General features: G+C 40.5%; 1 protein-coding gene across 2 annotated transcripts in view; it reads left to right on the top strand.

Annotated features, from left to right (window-relative positions):
- Positions 1 to 18,850, top strand: part of LOC126467228 (spermatogenesis-associated protein 22) — a 222,407-nt gene that overhangs the window by 50,279 nt on the left and 153,278 nt on the right. The window lies entirely within an intron of this gene.

Consider the following 18,850-nt stretch of genomic DNA (forward strand, 5'->3'; position numbering starts at 1 on the left):
TTTATTTATTTATTTATTTATTTTTTAAAAAGCAGGTTGCTTTTATTCAGGATTCCAATGCACCATATTATTCTCCACTCTTTTTCTGTAAAACTCTATTTTTCAACATAACCTCCATCCAGTGTAACAGCCTTATGTCACCATACTGGGAGGGCCTGTTTACCCACATGGTACATCTACATCTACATCTACATCTATACTCCGCGAGCCACCTTACGGTGTGTGGCGGAGGGTACTTATTGTACCACTATCTGATCCCCCCTTCCCTGTTCCATTCACGAATTGTGCGTGGGAAGAACGACTGCTTGTAAGTCTCCGTATTTGCTCTAATTTCTCGGATCTTTTTGTTGTGATCATTATGCGAGATATATGTGGGCGGTAGTAATATGTTGCCCATCTCTTCCCGGAATGTGCTCTCTCTCGTAATTTCGATAATAAACCTCTCCGTATTGCGTAACGCCTTTCTTGAAGTGTCCGCCACTGGAGCTTGTTCAGCATCTCCGTAACGCTCTCGCGCTGACTAAATGTCCCCATGACGAATCGCGCTGCTTTTCGCTGGATCATGTCTATCTCTTCTATTAATCCAACCTGGTAAGGGTCCCATACTGATGAGCAATACTCAAGAATCGGACGAACAAGCGTTTTGTAAGCTACTTCTTTCGTCGATGAGTCACATTTTCTTAGAATTCTTCCTATGAATCTCAACCTGGCACCTGCTTTTCCCACTATTTGTTTTATGTGATCATTCCACTTCAGATCGCTCCGGATAGTAACTCCTAAGTATTTTACGGTCGTTACCGCTTCCAATGATTTACCACCTATGGCATAATCGTACTGGAATGGATTTCTGCTCCTATGTATGCGCATTATATTACATTTATCTACGTTTAGGGAAAGCTGCCAGCTGTCGCACCATGCATTAATCCTCTGCAGGTCCTCCTGGAGTACGTACGAGTCTTCTGATGTTGCTACTTTCTTGTAGACAACCGTGTCATCTGCAAATAGCCTCACGGAGCTACCGATGTTGTCAACTAAGTCATTTATGTATATTGTAAACAATAAAGGTCCTATCACGCTTCCCTGCGGTACTCCCGAAATTACCTCTACATCTGCAGATTTTGAACCGTTAAGAATGACATGTTGTGTTCTTTCTTCTAGGAAATCCTGAATCCAATCACAAACCTGGTCCGATATTCCGTAAGCTCGTATTTTTTTCACTAAACGTAAGTGCGGAACCGTATCAAATGCCTTCCTGAAGTCCAGGAATACGGCATCAATCTGCTCGCCAGTGTCTACGGCACTGTGAATTTCTTGGGCAAATAGGGCGAGCTGAGTTTCACATGATCTCTGTTTGCGGAATCCATGTTGGTTATGATGAAGGAGATTTGTATTATCTAAGAACGTCATAATACGAGAACACAAAACATGTTCCATTATTCTACAACAGATTGACGTAAGCGAAATAGGCCTATAATTATTCGCATCTGATTTATGACCCTTCTTGAAAATGGGAACGACCTGCGCTTTCTTCCAGTCGCTAGGTACTTTACGTTCTTCCAGCGATCTACGATAAATTGCTGATAGAAAGGGGGCAAGTTCTTTAGCATAATCACTGTAGAATCTTAAGGGTATCTCGTCTGGTCCGGATGCTTTTCCGCTACTAAGTGATAGCAGTTGTTTTTCAATTCCGATATCGTTTATTTCAATATTTTCCATTTTGGCGTCCGTGCGACGGCTGAAGTCAGGGACCGTGTTACGATTTTCCGCAGTGAAACAGTTTCGGAACACTGAATTCAGTATTTCTGCCTTTCTTCGGTCGTCCTCTGTTTCGGTGCCATCGTGGTCAACGAGTGACTGAATAGGGGATTTAGATCCGCTTACCGATTTTACATATGACCAAAACTTTTTAGGGTTCTTGTTTAGATTGTTTGCCAATGTTTTATGTTCGAATTCGTTGAATGCTTCTCTCATTGCTCTCTTTACGCTCTTTTTCGCTTCGTTCAGCTTTTCCTTATCAGCTATGATTCGACTACTCTTAAACCTATGATGAAGCTTTCTTTGTTTCCGTAGTACCTTTCGTACATGATTGTTATACCACGGTGGATCTTTCCCCTCGCTTTGGACCTTAGTCGGTACGAACTTATCTAAGGCGTACTGGACGATGTTTCTGAATTTTTTCCATTTTTGTTCCACATCCTCTTCCTCAGAAATGAACGTTTGATGGTGGTCAATCAGATATTCTGCGATTTGTGCCCTATCACTCTTGTTAAGCAAATATATTTTCCTTCCTTTCTTGGCATTTCTTATTACACTTGTAGTCATTGATGCAACCACTGACTTATGATCACTGATACCCTCTTCTACATTCACGGAGTCGAAAAGTTCCGGTCTATTTGTTGCTATGAGGTCTAAAACGTTAGCTTCACGAGTTGGTTCTCTAACTATCTGCTCGAAGTAATTCTCGGACAAGGCAGTCAGGATAATGTCACAAGAGTCTCTGTCCCTGGCTCCAGTTCTGATTGTGTGACTATCCCATTCTATACCTGGTAGATTGAAGTCTCCCCCTATTACAATAGTATGATCACGAAACTTCTTCACGACGTTCTGCAGGTTCTCTCTGAGGCGCTCAACTACTACGGTTGCTGATGCAGGTGGTCTATAGAAGCATCCGACTATCATATCTGACCCACCTTTGATACTTAACTTAACCCAGATTATTTCACATTCGCATTCGCTAATAACTTCACTGGATATTATTGAATTCTTTACTGCTATAAATACTCCTCCACCATTGGCGTTTATCCTATCCTTGCGGTATATATTCCATTCTGTGTCTAGGATTTCGTTACTGTTCACTTCCGGTTTTAACCAACTTTCCGTTCCTAATACTATATGCGCACTATTTCCTTCAATAAGAGATACTAATTCAGGAACCTTGCCCTGGATACTCCTGCAGTTTACCAATATTACGTTAACTTTTCCTGTTTTTGGTCTCTGAGGACGGACGTTCTTTATCAACGATGATAATGTCCTCTCTGGTAAGCCATCAGGTATTTTATCGTTTCGCCCAAGGGGGGGTCCCTCTAACCTAAAAAACCCCCGTGTGCACGCCACACGTACTCTGCTACCCTAGTAGCTGCTTCCGGTGTGTAGTGCACGCCTGACCTGTCTAGGGGGGCCCTACAGTTCTCCACCCAATAACGGAGGTCGATGAATTTGCAACCATTATAGTCGCAGAGTCGTCTGAGCCTCTGGTTTAGACCCTCCACACGGCTCCAAACCAGAGGACCGCGATCGACTCTGGGCACTATGCTGCAGATATTAAGCTCAGCTTGCACTCCGCGTGCGATGCTGGTTGTCTTCACCAAATCAGCCAGCCGCCGGAAGGAACCAAGGATGGCCTCAGAACCCAAGCGGCAGGCGTCATTCGTTCCGACATGTGCTACTATCTGCAGCCGGTCACACCCAGTGCGTTCAATAGCTGCCGGAAGGGCCTCCTCCACATTACGGACGAGACCCCCCGGCAAGCACACCGAGTGCACACTGGCATTCTTCCCCGACCTACCTGCTATTTTCCTGAGGGGCTCCATAACCCGCCTAACGTTGGAGCTCCCTATAACTAATAGGCCCGCCCTCTGTGACTGTCGGGACCTTGCCGGAGAATCGGCCACTGGCCCAACAGGCGAGGCATCCTGTGGTGGCTCGGAAACGATGTCATCACCACTAGGAAGCACCCCGTACCTGTTGGAAAGGGGTAAGGCAGCTGCCACGCGGCCAGATCCCACCTTCGCCTTTCGGCCAGGCACGCGCGAGCCCACCACTGTCCGCCATTCACCCTGGAGTGATGGCTGACCGGTAAGATGCTCACTGCCGGAAGACGCAGCGACATCAGGGGTTCCATGTGATTCCAAGGCCACCGAAGTAGGCATAGGTCTCACCACAGTTGCCCCAATGCCACTACGAGCCGACGCCTGCGCCTCGAGCTTGATGAGCCTAACAGACAAAGCCTCCACCTGCCCCCGAAGAGTGGCCAATTCTCCTTGCGTCCACTCACAACAACCACAGTCCCTACACATGACTATGTTTACCCTACTCTATACGGTGACAAATTCCCAAGATAATCTTCTGATGAGCTACTCTGATAATCAAGAAACACTCACTGAAATACGAGACGCGAAAACTACGCTAGGTTTTCCCAGAAAAACTATTTAAAAGCTAAGCGCAGCAAATAAGTACAAAAACGCTTTATACAAACAGTACTCGCTGCTGCTGGTGCTCTCGCTCTGGCTGTCACAAGACAACTGCTGATTCAAGTGACTAGTGGCTAACGGCCGCGAAACAAACAAAAGACGGTTTTAGGGCGCTTTCTGTTCTAAACGATCAAGAAAACACTAAGAAATCTAACACGAAAACTACGTAAAGTTTTATCAAGAACTGTTAGTTACTATGCAGAGCAGATAAACACAAATAGAATCCCTTCCTTAGTGGAAGGTCGTAAACAAAATGCAAAATAAACGCTTTATACAAACAGTACTCGCTGCTGCTGGTGCTCTCGCTCTGGCTGTCACAAGACACTACTGGTCGACATTGGAGCCAACATCTTGCTAATGAATAACCTCCTCATCATCCGTGCGCTGCTTCCTGCAGAGTGCATCTTTCATTGGCCTAAACAGGTGGATGTTGGAAGGTGTGAGATCCGGGTTGTAGGGTGGATGAGCAAGAAGAATCCGATGAAGTTTCATGCAATACGACAGCTAGGCATGGACTTTCTCAATGTAGATGTTCCTTTGCAGCTTTTTGACTCCAGACTTTGAACGTTATTTCAGATACCAACAGAGGTGTTCATTTTTTACAAGTGCACCCAGTACTGAGTATTTATGGTGGGGTTCAACTATTTAAAGACTGGTGTAAAGATGTTTATTGATTTTGAGAACTACATAATCATTTTACAAATGACTAGGTTAAATTTTGCTGTTTAGGTTTGACTATAAGTGCTAACAGTAATTTGGCTTGTGAAATATGTGTGGATTTTGGAATGTGGGAAACCTCATGAAGCTATTGTATGGATCTGCCCTGGAAGAAGTACCCTACTTACAACGGCAGCTGCCATTTCAAAAAACATGTTACATGATGTTAAATTCTGCATAATATTAATGAGATACTTAATCAATTACTGATGTATATCATGTAGTTCACGTAAGTGTAGTGTTGCAAGCATTGAGGCAAAATCTGCTGTAGCAAATTATCGCAGTTTGCATCATTAGTTTTCAATTAAATTGGAATATGTTATTGAAATGTTGCAGTGTCCCTTTTGTCATCCTTTAATAGCTGAGGTTTTACAGATGGTGAAAAAAAGAATTCCATAAACCATTCCGTGTATATTATACTGACCTTTCAGGTGCTCTTTTAGGAGGTGTAAACAAATAGGCATAACAGATGTCTTAACTTGTTTGAAAAAGCATGATTTCTTACTTTTACCAGTAATAAGCATAGGCACTTGGTGGTTACCAGCAGTAAAGAAATCCTTGCTTATTTTATGACTAGGTGCTGCTAATTCATGATATGAAGCAAGAGTTTTTCGTGGTAAAAATTTCGAATCGAGCCTAGTTTTGTCAGCATTGTAAACGTTTTTGAGAGCACAATCCTCTTTCTTCAACACATCCCTTAGGCTGATATTGAAAGTATCAGTTGCTGAAGAATCAGCAGACAGATTTTCTCCTTGTATTTGGAGCTCAAAAATGCTGTGTCTTGACTTAAAGCTTTTTAATCAGCCCATGCTTGCTTTAAAATTCGATAGCCCGGCAAGGTTTTCATTAAATTGAATTCCCTTTCCACATAGAATGGGACCAGAGATAGGTTGCCCTTGTGATCTTTTTTGTTTAAACCACTTGCAAACAGCATCATCTGGATCTATGTTCTTGACAAATTTCATAGTTTTATGACATACCGATCCATCAGTAGAATTTGTAAAGCTTATATTTTGCTTTTTATACCAGTATTTGTGTCGACTTACCATCATTTTACTTATTCGATAATTTGTTTGCAGATTCATATTCCTCTATCCCTTTAATAATCTTGTATTTATTTCTCATAGAAATGACAATACATTTACATTTTTAGACATTTTACATTGCAAATTTACTTTACACGACAAAGTTGACACAAATGATCATAACAGAGTGCAAATGGATACTGTTGTTGGCAACCTGTTATTCTAGGGGGAGGGGCAAGACCATAGCAGGAGAGGGCGGCACATGGGAGTGAGTACCAGTTTGGTTAAGCAGTCATTCAGATAATTGTCACTAAAGAGCAGTGAACCCCCTAACCACCAATGGGTTAACAATGAATGTGACCTCTCTGCTTGCCCATCTAGTTTTAGAACACTGAGCGGAACCTTACTCATATTCAAAACCTTACCCATTCCACTACAAAACACAACAAAATTTCTGAACATTTCACAACAGCTATGTCCACATTTTGAATTGTCTTTTGCATATTTATATTGAACATGTCTTTCTGAAAATTATCTACTTTTCTGTCAACTCCAATAAGTCTTTTACATTCACCACACTGTTCCCTCATTATCAGCTTCTAATAACTTGTCCACATCTACAGTTGGAAACTTAGTGATAAGCGTCTTTGTTTTAACAACCTTTCTCTTTTCAGTTTGCACACCTTTCATCGCAGCATTGCTTGCTATGACTTTTACGAATTTCTTTTTGCTCACTTTATTACTAACTACAGAAACTTAACACTTTCCTTTAGCAAGGTCATTTATATTATTACCACATTCATTGACCACCTGTACACTTTTCAATTCAACATTTTTTCCCTTATATTTTCTGTGCCATTTCCTTTCACTAAGCAATCTTGCACTGGGTCTAAGTTAGAACAAAAATTAAAGATCATATCATACAATCTCTCTATTATTTAACTTCTAATGTTATTACCAACTTGCTTAAAACATTTTGTCATCACTTTTAACTGCCCCTCAATGGTTAACTTACTTTTAAATATGGCCATCTGATATGAATGAAACATTTCCTCTTTCGTTGTGTCATTGCGAGTTTGGCATTCATATCATTTACTAACTGCGCACAAGGTATCTCACCATCACTTACATTACATGCAGTTAATGGCAAATTATTTACATTATTGTTAATCTCCAAGATTCTGTACTCATTCTCAAACTGACTTTCATTTACACTGCCATCCACTCTTTGAATAAATTCATTCACTACTTCCATACACACTATGTCAACAGAGACTGTATAAATATTTATATTAACAACTGTTAGGGCTAATAGCAAATAACTTAAGGATGGGTGCTATCGCATTTGGTAAAGTATCAGTGGTTACAAGTGAGAGAACAGCAGTTTTTTGGAGGGTAGGGAGGGCAGAAACAAAAGATATTCAGAGACAGGTTGAAAGTGACATTCAATTGATAAAATAGCTAGCCAGAAAGCAAATTTTAATGTACACAATTCATGCAAAGAGCCTCTGATTGAAACTGTAGATATTAAAAAATTGACAGATAAATTAGGTTCAATCAGGTGCAAATGAGTCAGTGCACAAAATCAGTTATCCTTATTGCATCAGAGTGTCCAAGGATTGAGCTTAATGAGTTACTTATTTGTGTTGAAGAATTAGAGTTGAGCAAACCAGTTGATATAATTTTCCTCTCTGAACATTGTGTGACCACTGGTATAGATATCTTAATGTTACAGGGTTCAAGTTAGCCTCTTACTTTTGGAGAGAAAATATGGGGAAATAATTTCGAGAATGTTGATATTAATAAATTGTTGCTCAGAGCAGCACTTAGAAGCTTGTGCAACAGTAGTAGTATTTCATAATCAGTCCTTTATAATAGTAAGTGTGTACAGAGCACCTTCAGGAAACTTTAACCTCTTCATAAAAAATCTGGAAACTCTGTTGCTCCACCTTACAGTAAAAAACAAGGAAATAGTGGTTGCTAGTGATTTTAATGTGGATTTATTGAAAAGCTCTGTAAGTGAATAGTTATTGCAATCAATAACACTCTCATTCAATTTAATTCCTACCGTGAATTGTGCAACTAGGGTATGTAAATGCCCTGAGACTGTTATTGATAATATTTTTGTAGACAAATCTAGGGAAAAAGTCATATCACAAAACAAATAGTAAATAGGCTATCTGATCATGACATGCAGCATCTTATGTTAAATGTTGAAACTTGTCAGTATAAAAAATCTTTTAAATGTGAGTGCAGGATAGTATTAAATCAGTTAAAAATTGAGAATTTTAGGAGATTGCTCAGTCATGAACTGGATAGATGTTTACAATACTTCTGACACAAAAGGGAAATACAAAGCATTCACTAATAAAGTTACTTCGTCATTTGAAAATTGTTTTGCCCTATAGGTAACTCACATCAAACAGAAGTTTAAAAATAAATCTTGGATTACACAAGGAACAAAGAAATCGTGGGACAAAAGGAGACTGCATTTACTATCTAGGAACAGATCTGATGTTAGCCTTGTAATGCATTACAAAGAGTACTGCAAAATATTGAAGCAAGTAATCTAGAAATCTAAGCAGCTTTATTATGAGGCAAAGATAATTAAATCAGGCAACAAAATAAAAACTATAAGAGATATGGTGAAGACGGAACAGTTGGGGTCAAAAAGGAAGAGGAGGAGATATCTCTAAAATAAATGAGACATTGGTAACAAGTGCATGTAATACTTTGTTTCTGTTACTGACAGCTTTGGGTTTTAGGTTCTCTAAACAGTGCAATGGAATATGTGAGACCAGTCTCTATGAATAATAAAACAGAAATGACATACACGTTTTCCAAAAAAGTAGCATCCATCATAAAATCCTAAAAATCAAACTATTTGTACTAGTTATGATAACATAACAATGAAGTTATGCAAAGAGTGCTCATGTGAACTGAGGTCTGTCTTAAGTTATTTGTGTAATCAATCTGTTATCAGTGGGACATTCCCAGATTGGTTAAAATGTGCTGAAGTTAGGTCTCTTTACAAGAAGGGGGATAAAGGGATACCATCGAACTATCAACCAATTCCACTTTTGCTGGATTTTTCAAAAATATTTGAAAAGGTTGTGTTCAAGTGTCTCATTAAGCACCTGACTGCAAATAATATATTGTCCAATTTATAGTTTGGGTTCTTTAAGGGTTCTGATAAACAGGGCGGTCCATTGATAGTGACCACGCCAAATATCTCACGAAATAAGCGTTAAACGAAAAAACTACAAAGAACGAAACTCGTCTAGCTTGAAGGGGGAAACCAGATGGCGCTATGGTTGGCCCGCTAGATGCCGCTGCCATAGGTCAAACGGATATCAACTGCGTTTTTTAAAATATGAACCCCCATTTTTTATTACATATTCGTGTAGTACGTAAAGAAATATGAATGTTTTAGTTGGACCACTTTTTTCGCTTTGTGATAGATGGCACTGTAATAGTCACAAACGTATAAGTACGTGGTTTCACTTAACATTCCGCCAGTGCGGACGGTATTTGCTTCGTGATAAATTACCCGTGTTAAAATGGACCATTTACCAATTGCGGAAAAGGTCGATATCGTGTTGATGTGTGGCTATTGTGATCAAAATGCCCAACGGGCGTGTGCTATTTATGCTGCTCGGTATCCTGAATGACATCATTCAAATGTCTGGACCGTTCGCCGAATAGTTACATTATTTAAGGAAACAGGAAGTGTTCAGCCGCATGTGAAATATCAGCCACGACCTGCAACAAATGATGATGCCCAAGTAGGTGTTTTAGCTGCTGTTGCGGCTAATCCGCACATCAGTAACAGACAATTTGTGCAAGAATCAGGAATCTCAAAAACGTCGGTGTTGAGAATGCTACATCAACATTGATTGCACCCGTACCATATTTCTACGCACTAGGAATAAGCATGGTGATGACTTTGCACGTCGTGTTCTGCCACTGGCACTAGAGAAATTACAGGACTATGACAGATTTTTTGCACGCGTTCTATTTAGCGACGAAGCGTCATTCACCAACAGCGGTAACGTAAACTGGCATAATATGCACTATTGGGCAACGGAAAATCCACGGTGGCTGTGACAAGTGGAACATCAACGATCTTGGTGGGTTAATGTATGGTGCGGCATTATCAGAGGAAGGATAATTGGCCCCTATTTTATCGATAGCAATCTAAATGGTGCAATGTATGCTGATTCCTACGTAATGTTCTACCGATGTTACCACAAGATGTTTCACTGCATGACAGAATGGCGATGTACTTCCAACATGTTGGATGTCCGGCACATAGCTCGTGTGCGATTGAAGCAGTATTGAATAATATTTAGATTAAAGTTCAGTCTTGATCACATTATGTCTGTTTTAATGAGTAACCGGTTTCGGTTTTTTCTATAAAACCATCATCAGACCCATTGGCTCCCTTGAGTTGGTAGGTGGAGCTCTCCTTGCTGCTGTGCAGTCCCTGGATTTCTTTCTGTGGGGAAAGTTGAAGGATATTTGCTATCATGATCCACTGACAATGCCTGACAACATGCGACAGCGCATTGTCAATGCATGTGCGAACATTACGGAAGGCGAACTACTCGCTGTTGAGAGGAATGTCGTTACACGTATAGCCAAATGCATTGAGGTTGAGGACATCATTTTGAGCATTTATTGCATTAATGTGGTATTTACAGGTAATCATGCTGTAACAGCATGCGTTCTCAGAAATGATAAGTTTACAAAGGTACATGTATCACATTGGAACAACCGAAATAAAATGTTCAAACGTACCTACGTTCTGTATTTTAATTTAAAAAACCTACCTTTTACCAACTGTTCGTCTAAAATTGTGAGCCATATGTTTGTGACTATTACAGCACCATCTGTCACAAAGCAAAAAAGTGGTCCAACTAAAACATTCGTATTTCTTTACGTACTACATGAATATGTAATAAAAAATGGGGGTTCCTATTTTAAAAAAAAACGCAGTTGATATCCATTTGACCTACGGCAGCGCCGTCTAGCGGGCCAACCACAGCGCCATCTGGTTTCCCCCTTCAAGCTAGACAAGTTTCGTTCCTTGTAGTTTTTTTGTTTGACGCTTATTTCATGAGATATTTGGCCCGGTCACGATCAATGGACCACCCTGTAGAGAAGGCTATTTTCATCCACAACGAAAATATACTTAATTCATTAGATAACAACTTAGAGGCTACTGGCATTTTTTGTGACCTGACAAAAGCATTACACTGTGCAAATAACAGCATTCTCTTAGGTAAATTATAAAATTATAGTGTCATTAATAGGGCTGCAAAAGGGTTCTAGCCCTACATAACTAACTGGAAACAAAGAGTGTCATTGCAAAATACACGTGGAATAAGCAATCAGCCTTTATGTGTTCCTCAAGGTTCCATCTTGGGTTGTTGCTTTGTCTTGTGTGCATAAATGGCCTCTAGTCTGTTACATTGTCAGATGCAAAGTTTGTTTTGTTTACGAATGATACAAACGTTGCAATAAATGGTAAGTCAAGTACAGATTTAGAAATTGCTGCTAATCGATTTTTCACTTACATTAATAAATGTTTTAAAGCTAATTCACTGTCATGAAACTTTGAAAAGATCCACTTATGCAGTTCAGAACCTGTAAGAGATTTCCTTCCACTATGTGTGTAACATATGAAGACATGCAGATCGAAGAGGTTGATAGTGTCAAATTTCTGGAGTTAAGGGAAGGGCATGCCACAGAATTTCTCAAGTGCCTAAGCAAGTCTGTATTTGCAATATGAATGTTGCCAGATGTAGGAGATATAAATAAAAAAAAATAAAAAAAAAAACTTGCGTACTTTGCTTACTTTCATTTTATTATGTCATATAGGATCATATTCTGGAGTAACTCATCCAACCGAGCAAAAGTTTTTAGGGTGCAAAAGCATGTAATAAGACTCATTTGGGGTGTAAATTTAAGAATATCATGTAAAAACCTATTCAAGAAACTGGGTTTTCTAATCACGCTTCTCAGTATACAGTATTTATTCCTTAATGAAATTTGTTGCAGATATTATGTCTCTGTTGTTTCCAACCAATAGCTCCGTACAGAGTACCAATATTAGGTATAATAATAATCTTTATAAAGACCTAAAATCACTTACCTTGGTCCAAAAAGGGGTCCAGTATTCAGGAACACACATTGTCAGTAAATTGCCAGCAACCATAAAAAATTTGGTTTCAGATAAAGCACAGTTCAAACAGAGTTTGAAAGACTTTTTGATAAGTAACTCCTTCTAAACTATAGATGAATATCTTAAAGGGGGACTGTTAGACCAACTTAAGTACAAATATCTGTTGTATTTCAGTTTTGACAGCACTTAGTCACAACAGTTAATATTAGGTATTTTGTGTATGACAAATTTATTAAATGTGCATAACAGTGTTTCTTCCTACCAGTGTATTAATTCAGTAAAAATCAGCAATTCCCGTATACTGTAATGTATTCACATATTTTGTCAATCTCCTGACAAATGATCATGGTAGTGAGTATTATATTCAGGTGTTCTATGTTTTTATGTTATACTTTCTAACTTGTTCCTCACCCAAGAGAATCATCTCGTTTTTGGGTCTCTGGAACAAAAATGGAACTGAATCTAATCTAATCTGCACTATCATCATATCAATGACATCAACAGCATACACACACTTTATATTGGAAACCATTTCATTAGCATCATCACCAGGACAATTTGGACTTTCTTGTCTGGCAATTAACCACAACTTCCGTTCCCATATTACATTTTTTCTCAGTTACATTTTTACTTGACAACTTGTCAGCATCAGATGGATTCTAATTTTGATCCAAAATCCTTTGCTGTTTTTCCTAACTAATTTTCAAAACAAGTTTTCATTAATTCTATCTGTTCAACCTGTCTGTCTAAATCTGACCTTAAACTAAGTATGTCACTTTTCGGTTCTAGTTTTAAATCATACACATTTGTGCCCATTTTCCAGTTTAGGTTATGAAAGTCATTCTTAGTATAATTATGAAAAGGGTAGATTGCTACTCACTGTAAAGATGACACGTCATATTGCAGACAGGCACAATGAAATGACTGTTACATAATTAGCTTTTAGCCAATGCCTTCTTCAGAAAAGGAAAGAAAACACGCATGCATTCACACAAGCAGACACACTTCACACACAGATGACTGTTATCTCCGGCCTCTCTAGCCAGACTGCAACTGTTGGATGGAAGTAGTAATTGGGAGTAAGGCAGAGAAGCGGGAGGGAGAGAGAAGAGTGCTGTCCGGCAGAGCGAGAAGGGACTAGAAGGAGCCAGAAAATGCTACCTGGCACAGTGTCAGGTGGTTGTGGTGGAGGGGGAAGAGGAAGCAGAGAGAAGAGCAGAGGGGAAAAGACTGTTGGTGATGTTCTCAGAGAGCAGTGCACAATGAGGGTAAGAGGATGTGAATTGGGAGGAGGTGATAAGACAGCAGGAGTAGAAACTGTTGGGCAGAGGATGTGGAGACAGTAGGTTATCATAAGTTGAGGCTGGGATGATTTTAAGGGCGCAGAAAGTGTTGTAATCATAACTCTCATCTGCGCAGTTCAGAAATGCTGGTGGTGGATTGGAGGATCCAGATGACCAGGTTGTGATGCAGCCATTGAAATCAAGCACGTTACATTCACCTACATGTTGTGCCATATGTTGCTCTTGGCCACAGTTCGGCAGTGGCTGAACTAACAATATAAAAAGCTCAGTGATTGCAGCAGAGCTAGTGTACGACATATCTTCTTTCACAGGTTTCCCAGCCTCTGATGGTGTGGGTGGATTGGGCAGGTCTTCAGCCTAGGTCTTCCATAGGGACCCCTTCGAGAAGGGGCTGGGATTGGCATAAGGCTGGACTAGGTTGTTATGGAGGTTGTGTGGGTGATCGAACACCACTTTAACTGGGTGGGGGGGGGATCTTGGGTAGGACATCCATCGTTTCAGGACATGATGATAGGTAATCAAAGCCATAAAGATGGATGTGGTTCAGTTGTTCCAGTCTAGGGAGGTACTGAGTGATGAAGGGGGCACTCCTTTGTCATTAGTTCTTGGGGGTGGTGGAATGATTGGGTGTATGTGTGTCAGGGGGGGGGGGGGGATATAGCACAGGAAAACTGTTTGTGGACTAGGTCTGTGGAATAGTGCCTCTCTGAGAAGGCTTTTGGCAGACCTTCAGCGCACCGGGCAATGGAGTTCTTGTCACTGCAGATATGCTGCCCCCAGTTGGCCAGGCTGTATGGGAGGAATTTTTTGGTGTGGAAGGGATTGAAGCTGTTGAAATGCAGGTACAATTAATGATGTTGGGTTTAATGTGGGCGGAGGTGTGGATGCAGCCATCAGAGAGGAGGAGGGCAACATTTAGGAAGGTGGAACACTGGGATGAGGGAGACCAGGTGAAGTGGATGGGAAAGAAGGTGTCAAGGTTGTGAAAGAAAGAGGACAAGATATCTTGGCCCTCAGTCCAGATCATGTATCAGATCGGGGGTTTGGAGTAATGGGAGGCTACGCAGATTTTCCCTAGATGGCTCATAAACAAGTTGGCATAGGAGGATGCCGTGTGGTTGCCTATGGCTGTGTCGCCGATCTGTTTGTATACCTTCCCTCTGAAGGAGAAGTAGTTGTCTGTTAGGATAGAGGGTGGCCAGGGGAGGAGGTGGGGGGGGGGGGGGGGGGGGAGAGGTCCATGATTGGATGGTGGTATGAACTAGGAGAGGCAGGGTTCCATGTTGAGATTAGATTGGCTTTTGGTTGGAGGGATTGGTGGCAATGAAGTGAAGTGTTTCCATTGCTGGGATTGGGAGAAGGAGACTACATCTTTGATGAGTCTGCCACAGTTAAATTTGGTTGTGGGGCTGAATGTAAGGTCTTCGGATAGGACTGAATCTTGTATGGGGCTGATGATTTTGTTGGAAGGGTTAAAAACAGTTTTCCAGGTTTGTTTTGGGTTGGAATTTTTAGAGTGTTAGCAGGAAGTTTTGGTGGATGTGGCAAGTTGAAAAGGTCAGCTAGGCAGTGTCCGGATGTCATGAAGGGTTGAAGATGAGGAACACTGTGGATAGGGCAGAGGTTGGACAGTGGTGTCGCAAGGTGACAGTGGGTTGTCAGCAGGTTGGATAACTGATAGAGATGCTGTCTTGAATGCTCGTCCAGGTGCTGGAGAGCAAGGGATTCAGTTTTCCAAGATGTGATGTATGTAGTATGGATTGCACAGTATCAGTATCTTATGGAGGGAGTGGAGGCTGTTATGGGATGCCTGTGTGTTGGAGATATGTTTTTGCAGTACAGGTCTTAAGCAGCATTTAAGGATCAGGATGTGGGACTAGGTTTTAGTTTGGGAAACGAACACTTTTGTGAACTGGTGCAGAAAGATGGAGGAGGGGTCAACTGTGGTAGGGAAGGTGTTGGGGAAACAGGAAATGACATAGGAAATAGGCAAATGAAGGTGTTAGGTGGTTGTGAGGGGGACTGGATAATAGAAAAAGACACTTAAAATATGCACAGACACGCAAAAATTTGCAAAGATACATAAAAATATGCACAAATATGTGAAAATATGTAAAAATTATAGAAATACTTAAAAATATACAAAACAGTGGGAAAAAAGGATGAATGGAAAGAGAGAGAGGGGAACTGCGGATTGGTTATGTCAAGGTTCACAAGTTTGTGTGTGGCACTGGCAGTTTTGGAAAATAACATACGAAAATACATGATGGGATCAATAGGAATAATAAAAATTATTGATGGGAAGAACTTGGGACATGAGAAACTGCACCAACAATACCACACAGTCGCATAGCTGTGTGCTGTATGTGGATGAGACTGTGGATAAAGAGTGGCTCGGATGTCAGAACGCTTGCAATGGGAAGGCGATGGAGGGGGGCGGGACCAGGAAAGAAGAGAAAGAATGGATAATGAGTAAATAATACTTTAGAGAAGAGTAACAAAGGAAAACATTACAGGATTGTGGAATGGAAGTAAAGCCAATAGGCAAAATCAAATAAGGGAAAGTCCAGGTCAGAATATCAACAATTATGAAAAAAATAGATTGTGACTCACCATAAAGATGACTGTCAAATTGCAGACAAGCACAATGAAAAGACTGTTACACACTTAGTTTTCGGCCAAAACTGTCTTCAGAAAACAAAGGAAAACATTTACACATTCACACGAGCAGGTACACCTCACATACACATGACCACTATCTCTGGGTGCTTTAGCCAGACTGCAACTGTTGCATTGAACAAAAGCAGAAAACGGGAATGGACTGGGTGGGGGGTGAGGGATTGGGACAGCAGAGTACAGGTTGTAATCTACCCTCTCCTTTTTAGCTTCAGCTATTGTCCACATTAGTCTTTTATGAAGATTTGAGGGGAACGAAGATTACAATAAACTTTCTAGTTTACTTATTACTTACCTTTTCACATAGAGTTGGCTCCAGTTCTTATTTTCTAGGGGTCTGATTTTTGAAGCTGAAATTCTCACATTTTAGGTCCTCATGGTTGAATTGATCTAAATAAATTTGAAGATTGTTGTTGCAGAATTTTTGTTGTTATGTTATTATTTTTGGCACTTTTTAGTATATCATACAGTCTTTTGATTTTTCACATTAACAAAGCCGAAATTACATTGTTTGATCACATCAAAAGCATGTTTACTACTGTCTCACCCAGTGTAAATAACAATATTCCAAAGGGTTTACCATTTTTCTTGACAAATGAATTTCTATTAGTTTCAATTATTTTCAGAAATGAATCCAGAAATAAACATAGTAAACAGTACTAGACTGCGTAATTAATAATAGAAATTTTAGGTGTGCCAAATAATTCATAATTTCAGTTGTATCTAAAAAAGGTAATTTTAACTGTACATTCAGAGCTAGTACTTGTCGGTTGTAACATCGAAAATAAAGCAATTCCTTTTCATAAGTTTTAGCTTGAACTATAACATATTGTGTATAAAATTATATGAAAGCAAAGATGAGGTGACTTACCGAACAAAAGCGCTGGCAGGTCGATAGACACACAAACAAACACAAACATACACACAAAATTCAAGCTTTCGCAACAAACTGTTGCCTCATCAGGAAAGAGGGAAGGAGAGGGGAAGACGAAAGGAAGTGGGTTTTAAAGGAGAGGGTAAGGAGTCATTCCAATCCCGGGAGCGGAAAGACTTACCTTAGGGGGAAAAAAGGACAGATATATCAATATAATGGAAGGAAACATTCCACGTGGGAAAAATTATATATAAAAACAAAGATGAGGTGACTTACCAAACAAAAGCGCTGGCAGGTCGATAGACACACAAACAAACACAAACATACACACAAAATTCAAGCTTTCGCAACAAACTGTTGCCTCATCAGGAAAGAGGGAAGGAGAGGGGAAGACGAAAGGAAGTGGGTTTTAAAGGAGAGGGTAAGGAGTCATTCCAATCCCGGGAGCGGAAAGACTTACCTTAGGGGGAAAAAAGGACAGGTATATCAATATAATGGAAGGAAACATTCCACGCGGGAAAAATTATATATAAAAACAAAGATAAGGTGACTTACCGAACAAAAGCGCTGGCAGGTCGATAGACACACAAACAAACACAAACATACACACAAAATTCAAGCTTTCGCAACAAACTGTTGCCTCATCAGGAAAGAGGGAAGGAGAGGGGAAGACGAAAGGAAGTGGGTTTTAAAGGAGAGGGTAAGGAGTCATTCCAATCCCGGGAGCGGAAAGACTTACCTTAGGGGGAAAAAAGGACAGGTATATCAATATAATGGAAGGAAACATTCCACGTGGGAAAAATTATATATAAAAACAAAGATGAGGTGACTTACCGAACAAAAGCACTGGCAGGTCGATAGACACACAAACAAACACAAACATACACACAAAATTCAAGCTTTCGCAACAAACTGTTGCCTCATCAGGAAAGAGGGAAGGAGAGGGGAAGACGAAAGGAAGTGGGTTTTAAAGGAGAGGGTAAGGAGTCATTCCAATCCCGGGAGCGGAAAGACTTACCTTAGGGGGAAAAAAGGACAGGTATATCAATATAATGGAAGGAAACATTCCACGTGGGAAAAATTATATATAAAAACAAAGATGAGGTGACTTACCGAACAAAAGCGCTGGCAGGTCGATAGACACACAAACATACACACAAAATTCAAGCTTTCGCAACAAACTGTTGCCTCATCAGGAAAGAGGGAAGGAGAGGGGAAGACGAAAGGAAGTGGGTTTTAAAGGAGAGGGTAAGGAGTCATTCCAATCCCGGGAGCGGAAAGACTTACCTTAGGGGGAAAAAAGGACAGGTATATCAATATAATGGAAGGAAACATTCCACGTGGGAAAAATTATATATAAAAACAAAGATGAGGTGACTTACCGAACAAAAGCGCTGGCAGGTCGATAGACACACAAACAAACACAAACATACACACAAAATTCAAGCTTTCGCAACAAACTGTTGCCTCATCAGGAAAGAGGGAAGGCGAGGGGAAGACAAAAGGAAGTGGGTTTTAAAGGAGAGGGTAAGGAGTCATTCCAATCCCGGGAGCGGAAAGACTTACCTTAGGGGGAAAAAAGGACAGGTATATCAATATAATGGAAGGAAACATTCCACGTGGGAAAAATTATATATAAAAACAAAGATGAGGTGACTTACCGAACAAAAGCGCTGGCAGGTCGATAGACACACAAACAAACACAAACATACACACAAAATTCAAGCTTTCGCAACAAACTGTTGCCTCATCAGGAAAGAGGGAAGGAGAGGGGAAGACAAAAGGAAGTGGGTTTTAAAGGAGAGGGTAAGGAGTCA

Source organism: Schistocerca serialis, chromosome 1, assembly GCF_023864345.2.
Source record: "Schistocerca serialis cubense isolate TAMUIC-IGC-003099 chromosome 1, iqSchSeri2.2, whole genome shotgun sequence".
Classification (NCBI taxonomy): domain Eukaryota; kingdom Metazoa; phylum Arthropoda; class Insecta; order Orthoptera; family Acrididae; genus Schistocerca; species Schistocerca serialis.